The sequence below is a fragment of the Gossypium arboreum genome, chromosome 2, assembly GCF_025698485.1.
Source record: "Gossypium arboreum isolate Shixiya-1 chromosome 2, ASM2569848v2, whole genome shotgun sequence".
NCBI classification, from domain to species: domain Eukaryota; kingdom Viridiplantae; phylum Streptophyta; class Magnoliopsida; order Malvales; family Malvaceae; genus Gossypium; species Gossypium arboreum.
In genome coordinates this window covers 75,244,551-75,257,514 of record NC_069071.1, presented here as the reverse complement: position 1 = coordinate 75,257,514, position 12,964 = coordinate 75,244,551, and the positions used below count along the sequence as shown (strand labels likewise).

At 35.2% G+C, this 12,964-nt stretch overlaps 1 non-coding gene across 1 annotated transcript; it reads right to left on the bottom strand.

Moving 5' to 3' along the window:
* Window positions 1–8,087: 8,087 nt before the first annotated feature.
* Window positions 8,088–8,194, bottom strand: LOC128290068 (small nucleolar RNA R71). Its single transcript, XR_008279709.1, has one exon. It is a non-coding gene; the product is annotated as a small nucleolar RNA R71 (small nucleolar RNA).
* Window positions 8,195–12,964: the final 4,770 nt, after the last annotated feature.

Sequence of the window (12,964 nt, the reverse complement as noted above, 5' to 3'; positions counted from 1 at the left end):
TGAAATATTTCAGCAAACATGTTATTCTCAGATCTGAATTGTGGTATTTTATAAAGATATGATCTAGCTTTAAATATGAATGCTTGGTGATTAAGCTGAAGATATTTGGTAAGATGATAATCTTGGTATAAATGTATAAGTGGTACTATAATAAACAAGGTAAAATGAGTATGAGAGACACATGTATGATGACATACAAATGCTATGTTTGTGGTTTAATTGAGGATGTTTAATCATTAAATGAATACCATGTTATATGCTTTTGATTTTGTATAAGTGTGTAAGAGATCAAGGTTGACCAAAGCTTGGAAAATAGCCTGGGTATATTCCACACAGGCAGAGACACGACCATGTGTCTCAGCCATGTATGGAACACGACTTTGGGACATGGGCGTGTAGAGCCTTAAAGCATGAAATTTCCAAGAATTTTGTAAGTTCTCGGTTTAGTCCCAAACCCTTTCTAAAGTATGTTTTGGGCTCCGTAGACTCAAATAAGGGACTATGTGTAAGAGAATGAACGCTTTGAAATATGAATAAAATTTTATGGCTCGTATTTTAGTTTAGTGTTTGTATGTTTGTCTGGTAACGCCTCGTACCTTAGCCCGGCCTCGGATACGGGTAAGGGGTGTTACAAATATTAATAGATTTTGATGGGTTTTCATGTTCTATAGTAGTTGTTGTGTGCCCTAGGATGATGATGGGCAAACCTCACATAACATGATTCTAGGCGAATCTATATCGTGAACACGTCAGGAAAGAAAAGCCTTTGTGGCAAAATATGAAAGAAAAAGCTTGTGGCGAAATATGAAAGGAATGTCATTGTGGCCAATTCCATAAGGAAAACATTTGAACCACCCTTATGGCAAACTATGAATAAATATCCTGTGTGAAAATTTTTGACGTGATAGCCTTCGTTACGAAAACCTGAAAGAATGGTTTAGATGACAAATTTTGAAAGTAGTGCCCATGTGGCGTATCCTAGTAAGACTTTCAATGGCATACCTTAAAGGAATTATTAATATGGAAGATTCAGTATTAAACTATTTTGGCTTGATCAATATGACTTTTAAGTGTGATTAGAAAGATCAGATAGGCACAATGTCTTCATGGGAAAAGGTAAAGTGCTATACAAGACTATGGTTCGACTGTGAATAATGAAGTGACTTGATGTAGAAAAAGTTATGGGTAAACATAAAAGAAGCATACCCTAAAGAAATATTTTTCTAATTTTATATCTGAAGGAAGGTACCTGTTATTTGTATATGTAATCTGTGACACCCCTAATTTGACCCTAGTCGAAAAGTGGTTTCGGGACCACAAAATCGAGTCATAAAAATAATTAACCATCATAGTTGATGCTTATTATATGTATATATGCATGTGTGAAAATTTCATGTTTGAATTTTGTTAATTGTAAGTGAATTTTATTAAATAGGACTTATGTGAGAAAATTTAGAAATGTGCTAGGCAAATGTAAAGTGGCCTATTAATGCATGTTATGAAAATGATGGGTTTGCATGTCAAATTACCCAAAATTAGAGTAGTGGCCGGCCATGCTATGGGGTGAAACATGTTGGAAACATGTTGTGTTAATGTGTTATGTTAGAAAGAATAAAATAAGAGGTTAGTAATAAAGTAATGAAAAGATAGGGGTGATGAAAACAAAGTTGTCTCATCCATGCCCCCCCCCCTCCATTGCCGTGAATTGAAGGAAGAAAACAAAAGAAAAGAAAAAAATGTTCATCTTCTTCTCCTGCCTCTCTCAAGCCGAAACTAACCAAGAAATGGAAGAAAGCACACCTAAGGCATTCGGCCATCTTGTGTGGGGAATTAAGGTATGATATCATGTGATTCTTTTGGAATTTTTGTGAAGTTGAGTTTGTTTTGGTGCTCATAACATGACCCATGTGTTAATTTTTGAGTTTGTGTTACAAGAAACATTTGGTTATGTCCTTATATGTCAAATTGATGATAAATTTTTGATATTTGGTGAATGAATATGGGTTTCGGTCATGGTAGATAACAAAGAATGTGGTTGTTGTTCTTGTTAATTTGGATGAATTTTTGGTGGATAGGTGCTTGAATCAAACAAATGATCATGTGTGTACACTAGGTGCTAGTTGAGAAGAATCGGTCACTATATTGGAGGCCATTGCCGAATATGAATTTAGTTATTGAGAGTGATGAATGTGTTTTGAGTTGATGGAATAAAAGAATGCTTAAAGATGTGTCACAACAAATTATATGTTGTCGAGGTTGTTAAATTATCAATCTTTCTTCCTAGCCGAATATGTGTTTATAAAGTTGAGTTGTTAAATAGATTTTAAAGTTAGCCCATGTATTTATTTTTGAATTTAAGAAGAACGATACATTCGACTATGCTTTGATGTGCTTGGATTGTTGTTCATTGAGTAAATGATTGAGGAATGGTTAGAAGAATTTGAATGCTAAACTAGTTGATTTGTTTATAATGTCCGATTATGATAATTTATAGAGATGTGAATGAATTGTTGTTATGTGAATAAATATTTGTTTGATGATATATATATATGTATTCAGCAATGGGATAAAATGTGTATTAAGGTAAGTTTCATGGTGATTATGCTTGTGATGTTGGGTTAATATTCGGCATTGAGTAATGTGGGGTAAGGTGATTAATCGGCTATGAAATTAGCTAAATTGAATAGGTATGTTTAATGATATGCTTAGTATAATGTATGATCTTATAACTCGGCTTGGTATTGAGATAAAGGTTAGATGTATGATTGGATTTTGGTATGTGTTAAATTGGTTAATCAAAGATTAAATGATATGTGATTGCCAAATGTGATTGTTAAGTGAATAATATTAGTTAAGTACTTAAGCAAATCTATTGTTTTACTTAAGCTTAAGAGCAAAGAGGATCAAAGTCGGATAAGGGAAAAGAGAAAGTAAACGAATAGCCGTGGACATCTAATCGTCGACCACTTCCGAGGTAAGTTTTAAGTGATTAAACGTTGAGTAAATTCAATCATAATAGGACATAATGAGTTGATTTAATAAGATATGATGTGGCCATGATATGTCTTAAACTCAAATGGTAAGTTCATAAGTGTTTGGACTTGAAATTTAAGAGCAAATTGTAATAATTTGCTTTGGACAGCAGCAGTAACGTGATTTTAGAAAATCACTATAAATTGTTGGTGTGGAATTATAGGCTGAATAAATTATGTAATCAAAGCTTAGTTAGTCTAGTTTCTTATAAAAGAGACCGTGGAAGCAAAGAAATTTCCTATAAAGAGATATTTAAAGTTGTGTGGGACAGTGTCAGAATGACTCCGAAATCCCCTGTTCTGTTTTTTGAAAATCATTATAATTTGTACAAAAATGGTTATAAGATAAGATTTATATTCTTAGACTCCTTAATGAGTCTAGTTTCAAATTAAATCAAATAGAACACATTATGAATTCTGTAAAATGAAAAATTTGATTCGTAGTGAAGAGTGGTCAGATTAGTCAAACAGTGAAACAGGGGAAACTTTAAGAAAAATCTGGTACTGATTGGCCAAACCTAAAATTCTGGAAATTTTATGAATGGAAGATATACGAGTCTATATTCAGGGAAAATTAACGGAAAGTGATTTGGAGTTTTGTAGCTCCAGTTATAAATAATTTAGTGACTATTGCTCAGGAAAACAGCTCGTAGTGAATATGTGATTTTGTTGTAAACATGGATAAAACTTGTTTTAGTTGCTCATAAGCTATTGATTAAACCCATACGTGAATTCTAAATCATGATATTGTAAAACGGTATATGAGTGTTAGACGGATCTTCGATATTAAAATTTGTGAAATTGTAAGTTTATGAGTATTCGAATATGAAATGATAGTATGGCGTGAAATTGAATTATTCATTGGAAAATGATTGATGTAGATTCGGCGAAGACAAAGTGTATACATGATAGTATATGTGGTATGTGAAGTATATTTGGATAATTGTGATGTGAATACATGAAAATTTATATTTTGATTTAGGATTTTATGTGATGAATGTGAATGTGTATATATGTGATAAGGCCGAATGGCCAATGTGATGAATGTGAGCATGCATATGTGTGATAAGGCCGAATGGCCAATGTGGTGAATATGAACATGCATATATGTGATAAGGCCGAATGGCCTATGTGATGAATGTGAACATGCATATATGTGATAAGGCCGAATGGCCAATATGATGAATGTGAGCATGCATATGTGTGATAAGGCCGAATGGCCAATGTGGTGAATATGAACATGCATATATGTGGTAAAGCCGAATGGTCAATGTGAAATATATATATGAGATATGTATATGTGGTAAAGCCGAATGGCTAGTGTGAAATATGTAGGAGATGTGCGTATATTGTGGCCGAACGACCAAATGTGAAAGGTGTGTATTATTAGATATTTGATGAGGCAAATGAATTACAAATATAATAGTCGATGTGAATGTTGTAACATGTGATTAAATGTACATGAAACTTGGAAATATATTCCGGGTGAGACCCGATGACTACGTGTGGAGATTATGTCCGGGCAAGACCCGATGACTACGTGTGGAGAGTATGTCCGGGTAAGACCCGATGACTACGTGTGGAGAGTATGTCCGGGTAAGACCCGATGACTACGTGTGGAGATTTTGTCCGGGTAAGACCCGATAACTTCGTGTGGAGATTTCGTCTGAGCTAAAGGTCTCGCAATAATCCGAGTAGAGGTTAAAGCTATAAGACTTCGTAATAAGAATTGCTTATAAATATATTCAATGCGAAAGGTTAAACAGGTATGTACTCCAAGTTTATATGTGAGCTTGATTTGAATTAAATCATAAGGTAGTTATATGATGCATACGAGAGCAATCTATGAGACTATTCCTATGATTATGTGACATCGGATCAGTGTGAGAGGTTATGTGAAATCATACGATATATCTATGTCACATGAGCTCACTTTATGTGAGAGTTTATCGCCTATTGTATATGATGAGATGCGATATTCGGTAAAGGGATGGTATGCCCGAAGGAAGAGTGAAATAAAATACGAACAACTATGTTATAATTTGATTGTTATCTGTTGACACTGCTTAAAACTTACTAAGCATTGTAATGCTTACTCCGCTTACTCTGTTTCCTCTGTTTTATAGATCTCATTGCGGCTACTGTGCTCGGGGATCGTCAAGAACTAGTCACACTATCAAGATCCACCGCTTGTTATGTTATGTTTAGAATTATTTTATGGCATGTATAAAATAGACTAGTGGCGGAAGAATATTTTTGGTTAATGTATATAAGCCATGCGAAAATGGCATCTTTTGAATGTTTACTTAGTGAAGTTTAAATTTTACCTCTGGTCGTGCTTAGTACTTATTTAAATGAACGATCTTTATTTCAAGAAAAGTTCAAAATTTTACTGTTCTGACATGAGTTACAAGTCCGGTAATGCCCCTTACCTATTTTGGCGACGGTTACGGGATAGGGGTGTTACATGATCAAACATGAATTGCGGTGATAGCTTAATGTTACATATACAAGAGTAACAATGTTTCCGAGGTATGGACCTCTATAAAGGAAATAGGTAAAAACTTATGAAAGATCAGATGGAAAGAGGTAAGTGGCATACCAAAGATGTTGGTGGGTAGGTAATGAGTTTAGGGTAAGGCATGATATCCATAGAGAATGAAGAATGAAATTATAAGAAAATTATTTGTTGGAAAGAAGTTCAAAGACCAGAATAATAAGAACGTCATAACAATTCTTTAGTAAAAATGTGCAAGCATTGTGCAGGTAAAGGATGTTTTTCTCACTAAGTTTTTATGAACTTACCTGTGTGTGAGATATGTTACAGGTAATTTGATGCGAGTTTGCGTCAGGAGGGACGATGCCAGGATTACGCCAAGAAATGGCGTATCGGGTCATTATGCATACAGAGTGAGTCGATGCATGTAAATTTTAAATTGCTACTTGGAAATCAATTCTTTTGGGTATCTATAATAGATTAGGCCTTAAATTAGATATTGTTGCAATTTAATTACCTTGAGTTGAAGTTGTATCTACTCACTATATTTACTCGTGTATTTATCTAGAAATTGTATAAGTAGATTAAACTCGTGTATGTATTCATGTGGTAATGATAAGTGATAAAAGTAACATATTTTAATCCTATTTTTAATGCATTTTTGGAATATTAGTTATACAAAATGGTGAATTTTATGCTCCTAATCCTTTAAATTCATGTTTATATACTTAGGAGTGCATTTGAAAGAAAAAGGAGTAAAAAATGTGTGAACACTAGACATTTGGAGCAGATTTCAGGAGCCACACAGGCTAGGCATTCCTAGACGAGCTGGACACATGTCCATGTGCCAGACCGTGTCGATTTTGAGATTCGCATCTCAAACTTGTGGGAAAACTCAAATTTTTATGCTTTTTTGGCATTCTAAAGTCTATAAATACCAAATAGAAAAAGAGAATGGGGAGCCATCAAAGAATATTGAGGAACACAACTTGAAGAACAGCATTAGAGCCAACTCTGAAGTAGATTTCCATCAAGATTGAAGACCTCCTTTTAATTTCTTTTTAAGGTTTTATGATTTTCTTTATTTCCTATGGTTATTCTATCTTTAAAATGTTTTTATTCACAATTATGAACTAATTCCTAGATATCTAGGGAAGATGAACCCTATGATGAATTCTATTATTTGATTTCTATTTTACGCTATAAATAATTGATTCTTGTTCTCAGTTATGTGCGCTTCTCTCTTATTTTAATATTTTTGGATATTAATTCATGCTTAATGTGCTTAAATAAGAGGAGGAAAAGTCCCTGTTTAAGAGTGAATCTAGCATAATTGAGTGGAGTTGCATGCAATCCTAGAAATAGGACGACATAAATCTACTGGATTAGAGTCAAATCTAATAGGGGGATCCATAGATTGAGTTAATGCCATAATAGGGGTTTTAATTAGAAATAAATTTCAATTAATCAACCTAGAGTCTGTTGCTCTTACTTTCGAAAGTGATGTTAGGATAATTTAGGGATTTCTACGGATCAAGATACCAAGTGAATAAATTGTTTAATTCAAATTCATAATGATAGATGAAGCCTAGATGGATTCTTTCCTGGGTTTTGTTTCTATTATTACTTATTATTCAATTATTTTCCTGATTTATTATCTATTGAGTTTTTTAGTTAAATTAATTTAATAATTTTAGTTGAAACCAATCACTCCAATTTAATAATAGGAAAACGATAATTACTAGTACTTTCAGTCCTCGTGGATATGATATCTCTACTGACTGTAGCTATACTATTTATCGATAAGTGCACTTGGCTTTGTCATATTTTTAGTTAGTCACAGGACACATCAAGTTTTTGGCGCCGTTGTCGGGGACTGAAATATTAGGTGAACTTTATTTATATTAATTTAGTCATTTTTTTTATATTTTTTGTTTTAATTTAATTTTTACATTTTAATTTTTCTTTTGTTTATTTCTGGTAGGTTCTTTTAGTTTATGACTAGAGGAAACCCGTCAGGACCATTACTTTTTTACAGTGAGATTGAAAGTACTGCTCGTAGAAATTGTAGAGAGGATAAAGAAGAAAGACATAGTCAATAGAATATAATAGAGGAATAAGAGGACAACAATACTACTAAAGAGATGAGTGATAATCAGAATATTTAGCTACCTCCTGTAGATCCTGTTCCTCATACAATGTACGATTATGCCAAGCCCATTCTGATTGGGGCTCAATCGAGTGTTGTGAGACCTACTATTGCTACAAACAATTTTGAACTGAAGCCAAACACAATTTAGATGGTACAACAGTATGTTCAGTTCGATGGTTTGCAAAATGAAGATCCAAATACTCATTTAGCTAATTTTTTGGAGATTTGCGACGCTTTCAAGATTAATGTTACCATTGATGATGCCATTCTCTTATGGTTTTCCCCATTCACATTGAGGAATAAAGCAAAATGGTGGTTAAATTATTTACCACGAGGTTCTATGACTACATGGGCTCTGATGATTGAGAAGTTTCTCCTAAAGTACTTCCCACAGGCTAAAACAACTAAGTTGAGGAATGACATTTCTTTCTCTGCCAAGATCAATTTAGAGACATTATTTGATGCATGGGAGAGATACAAGGATCTATTGAGAAGGTTCCCTCATCATAGGTTACCCTTATGGTAACAAGTTCAAACCTTTTATAATGGTTTGAATCCCTCAACTAGGTAGTTGATTGATGTAGCAAACTGTGGAACACTAAAAAATAAGTTTATAAGTTTATAAAGGAAATGACACTTAATAATTATCAGTGGCAAGTCATGAGAACAAAACTGATAAAAGCAGCAGGTGTTTTTAGTATAGATGCTGTCACATGTTATCAAACCAAGTAGAAGCATTGAATAAAAAAATTGATGGTTTATTTTTTTCTACATAGGTGAATACGGTGATGTAATGCGATACAAATGGAGGTGGAATGAATACTTCAGATTGTTTACGCCTCAAAATAACCTTTATAACGATAACTATGATGCAGGTTGGAAGAACCATCCTAACTTTTCATGGAGTGGCCAAGGAAATCAAAGAGCACAACCTCCTCTGGGTGTCCAACACCTTATCAGCAAGAGAAGAAGCCAAAACTTGAGGAGATATTGACAAAATTTACCTCGGTGTCAGAAACTCGTTTTCAAAACACTGAGGTAGCACTGAAAAATCAGTAAACATCAATTCAAAGACTTGAAAATCAAATAGGACAGCTTGCTAAATTAGGTTTGAAAAAACTAAGGTAGCTTGCCTATTAATACTGAAACTAACCGAAGGGAGCAAATTCACCCAATCATTGTTCGACACATGGAATGGTTAGTTGATCCTGAACAGAAACTGAGGCAAAAAGATGTGGTGAATAATGATGAGGTTGAGGATGTAAGAGCCCGTTTTTAGTCAAATCAGAACAGTGGTTTTGGGACCATAAATTTGAAGTTAAAATATTTATTTTAAATTATTTTAAGTTTTTACAACATGATAACATTTATGTGTGATAGTTTCGTGAAGTAATTTTATCGTTTGAATGCTTAATTCAGTAAAAATGACTAAATCGCGTAAAGTGTAAAAGTGGAGTTTTATTAGCTAAAGGTGTCTAATAGCTATAGAACATTAAAGTAAAGGTCCTTAGGTATTAATTAGCCCAATATGGAGTTAATGGAAGTTAGTGGCTTGGTATTTATTTGAATATTAAATTTATTAAAGGTTAATTTAGTAAATTGGTTAATTTAAGTTAAATTAAAATAAAACAAAATCAAATTATCATCATCTTTCACCATTTTCAACCGAAACCTAAAGAGAAAGAATCCATTTTTGTCTTCAACATTCGTCAACCTTAATCTCTTCAATTAAGGGACGATTTTTGTCCTGTTTTTAATGATTTCTATGTTTTTGAGATAGTTGCAGCTAGGTCAAGCTAGCCGAAGGACTAATTTGCAAAACTGTTAAAGATTTTGAATCTTTTCATTGATGAATATATGAGTATTTTAAATTTTCTTGATAGATTCTGAATATTTGATGCTAGTTAAGTAAGTTTTGTTAAGTGATTTTTAGTAAAATGCAAAATAAGGATTAAATTGATAAATGTGTAAAGTTAGTGGTTAAAATGTGAAATAAATAAAAATTATGGGCTGCTAGGGGCATTATGGTAGTTCGGCTAGCATGGGTATATTTGGAATTTCATTAATTTGTGATTTTATGAAATAAGGACTAAATTGTGAAATATGTGAAATATGTGGGGCAAAAGTGTAAATATAACACCCCAAACCCGACCCAGACATTATTACCAGATCTGACATGTCACATGGACTTATGACTTAGTATGCATTCGTTGGTTTAAGTGATTGGGGTGGTCTTTGTAAAAACAGCGGTTGAATGAAAAGCCGGTTTATCAATCTTTAGGCTATCCATTTGTTGTGCTTGTTGAGTCTTGGAAAATGTTCATTAATTTTGAAAACTCGCGTAGCCTAACACTAGCAGTTTCGACATAGTATAAATATAATCAGAAAATAAAACCATAGCGGAAAAAGAAATTTAAATAACGACCTTATTACAACTTAAAACCCAAAATTAAATCAGAATATAAAATAATAAAAATAAACTAACTTATAAAAACCAACTTTGCAGATGATGTGGCCACTCAAATCCTCACGGCTCCAAGCCCACTACGGTTGGGGATTTCCTCCGAGATGAAAATAAAGGGTGAGTTCGTAAACTCGATGTGTAACATAACCCAACCATAGCCCAAAACAGATCAAACCTCGAGTCGACTTATCCGGCCTTGGCCCAAGATGTAAATCAAAATGAAACCTATAGGCCCATAGCAAATACATAACAAATATCTCCCAAAGTTTCGGTATTTTGGCTTTTACCGATTCAGTCTAAGGGAGGGTGTCGTTTATACACCTGGTTGATGACGATTGATGATGATATCTCCCACGCGATAATCCTACAATCGATCACTAACACATTAAACTTACGAATTAACGATAACTAACATAAATCCACGTCAACTAACCCAATCATCACACAAGTTAGTCATTTACGAACGAGGGGCAAAATAGTCATTTAACACCCTAGGGGAAAATGGTAATTTTACCCCACAAGGGTATCTCGGTAATTCTGCCCTACAAGGGTATTTCGATATTTCTACCCTACAAGGGTATTTCGGTAATTCTATCCTACAGGGGTATTTTAGTAATTCTACCTAACAGGGGCCTTACAGGGGTATTTTGGTAATTCTACCTTACAGGGGTATTTCGGTAATTCTACAACTTATCCACTTGGGCCTATGGACCCATTGGGACCACATGGCCCATTTCAGCCCATCGCAGCCCAAAATAGCCGTCCTACTGCTAGAGTAATGAGAAATACACACTTGTTAGGAGACTGCAGTTAATCCGCGCTCCAAACACTCTTAGCTGACGCCCAACCCAAGCAAACACGTCACAAAGCGAAAGGGATCAGCCAAGAAGGGTATGCCTACTCTCCTCATGGTTTGCTCTATTTAAAGCTAGCTCTCCATCTACTCTTATGTTAGCTTCCCGATGTGGGATCCCTCAATGCCAGAGTTTAAAACAAACACCAACTCTTGCCGTCCCAACATAGCAAAATAATCAACCTTTGCGTGCCAAGGGATTCGAACCAAAGTCCTCTCACATGCCAACTCACGGCACTACCACTAGGCCATCAACTTATTTGTGTCATAAATCCAACACATTAAACTTTAAAGTGCACCTAAACCAAAATATATTGCAAGAGCCAAGACTTAAACCTTGGACCCCTTGCTTCCTCTATGGCGTCACTTCCTTGTCCCCTAAGTGGCGCCACCTTGCCACTACACCACACTCCTTTTTATGTCATCTTTTACCCCTTTACTCTTAAAAGCCCAAATGCCAATTGCATCATCTGTTCATAAAATTAAAATTTCGAAGACTACCACGGATTTAATTTAAGTTTGGGCCTTCTAAAGGCCCACTAACCTACTAAAATATATATTTTAACCAACCAGAACACACACAAATTTTAAAAATCACAGAAACACAGAAAACTCAAAAATTGAGGCATTACAACTATACCCTCCTTAAAGAAATTTCGTCCTCGAAATTTTACCTAAATCAAACAGATGAGGATATTGTTGACGCATTGCCACTTCTGGCTCCCAAGTAGCTTCCTCTCTGCCATGATTACGCCACAACACCTTTACTAGCGAAACTGATTTCCTCTTCAAAATCTTAACATCTCGTTCCAAAATCTGCACAGGCTCTTCCTCAAAAGTCAAGTCTATTTGGACCTCGATCACTGCAACCGGAACAACATGAGTAGGGTCAGAATGATACCGCCTTAACATGGAGACGTGAAAGATATCATGAATCCTATCCAACTCTGGAGGTAGCTCCAACTGATAAGCCACTGGACCCACTCGCTTAAGAATCTGATAAGGCCCAATGAACCGCGAACTTAACTTGCCTTTCCTCCCAAACCTTAATATTTTCTTCCAAGGTGAAACCTTCAAGAAGACCATATCACCCACATAGTACTCAATTTCCTTGCGCTTCAAATCTGCATATGACTTCTGTCTATCAGATGCTTCCTTCAACTGGTCTCTAATCAACTTGACCTTATCCTCAGTATTTGCCACCAACTCAGGTCCAAGAACCTGTCATTCACCCAACGCGGTCCAACAACTAGGTGTACAACATCTTTGCACATACAGTGCCTCATAAAGAGCCATTTGAATACTTACCTGATAACTGTTGTTGTATGCAAACTCTGCCAATGGTAAGTAATCCTCCCAACTGCCTCGAAAGTTGATAATGCATCCCCTCAACATGTCTTCTAGAATATGAATAACCCTTTTTAACTGACCATTAGTTTGAGGATGAAAGGTTGTACTAAAGTTCAACCGCGTACCCAATGCCTCATGCAACTTTTGCCAAAATCGAGTTGTGAATCTAGGATCTTGATTAGAAATAATCGACACTGGCACTCTGTGAAGTCGCACTATTTCTGCCACATACAATTTCGCTAACTTCTGAAGTGAATAATCAGTGCGGACAAGTATGAAATGAGCAGATTTGGTCAACCTATCCACAATTACCCAAATCGAGTCATTCTTCGATGGTGTCAAGGGTAACCCACTCACAAAATCCATGGTTACCCTCTTCAACTTCCAAAGTGGTACTTTCGCTGGCTGCAAAAGTCCGGAAGGTAATTGATGTTTAGCTTTCACTTGCTGACAAGTCAGACATTTTCCCACAACTTCCGTTACCTCTCGCTTCAATCCAAGCCACCAATACAACTCTTTTAAGTCGCGATACATTTTACTCCTTCCAGGATGCATAGCACACAGACCTCCATGAGCTTCTTTCAGAATTGCTTGCCTCAAGTCAGAGTCCTTCGGA